The 599-nt window shown below is 29.2% G+C and overlaps 1 protein-coding gene across 1 annotated transcript in view; it reads right to left on the bottom strand.

Annotated features, from left to right (window-relative positions):
* Positions 1 to 599, bottom strand: part of LOC119585874 (centromere protein X-like) — a gene marked incomplete at its 3' end in the record, with an annotated part of 5,923 nt that overhangs the window by 939 nt on the left and 4,385 nt on the right.

Raw genomic sequence — 599 nt, 5'->3', positions numbered from 1 at the left:
GCATTTATTCAAGGTTTTAGGAAAAGCTTTTCAAAATGGAAAATGATTCAGGCAATATGAACATGAGACCAAACACTGACACATATTTCCTCGCTCATTATGAATTAATTTAGACTTGTACCAGATTAACTTTACTGGATCAAAGTTCTTGTTCCCTGGCATTCTTAATGTTGATCAAGGAACTTGATAATGATTATGGCCCTTCTGTCAGTATTTTTTTCACGCAGTCAGGTGAATCTAATTTTAATGTGAAAAATCACATCTATATTTGTATTTATGGTATTGTGTCATAGTTATTATTTCAAGTAAGTTACTTTGTTATGACAACTGGATGATTTATTATCACATTTAATAGACAGATTAAAGTCAATACATCCAGAAAACTTTATTTGAAGCCATTTACAATATCAATTATTGAAAAAAGAAGAAGAAAAAAAGAAAGTTGGTTCACAACAAGTCCCAATCCATTGAAATGGGTAAAATTATGTCAATTTTATCAAATACAATTTATTTCTAAGTATTTCTGACAACCAGATATTGTCAAAGAAGTATGGAAAAATACAAACAAGAGATCCATTAGTTATTTCCTTTACTGTAAG

The sequence above is a fragment of the Penaeus monodon genome, chromosome 20 (genome assembly GCF_015228065.2).
Source record: "Penaeus monodon isolate SGIC_2016 chromosome 20, NSTDA_Pmon_1, whole genome shotgun sequence".
NCBI lineage: Eukaryota > Metazoa > Arthropoda > Malacostraca > Decapoda > Penaeidae > Penaeus > Penaeus monodon.
Note: the sequence above shows the minus strand (reverse complement) of the source record. Positions and strands in the feature narration are given on the sequence as shown.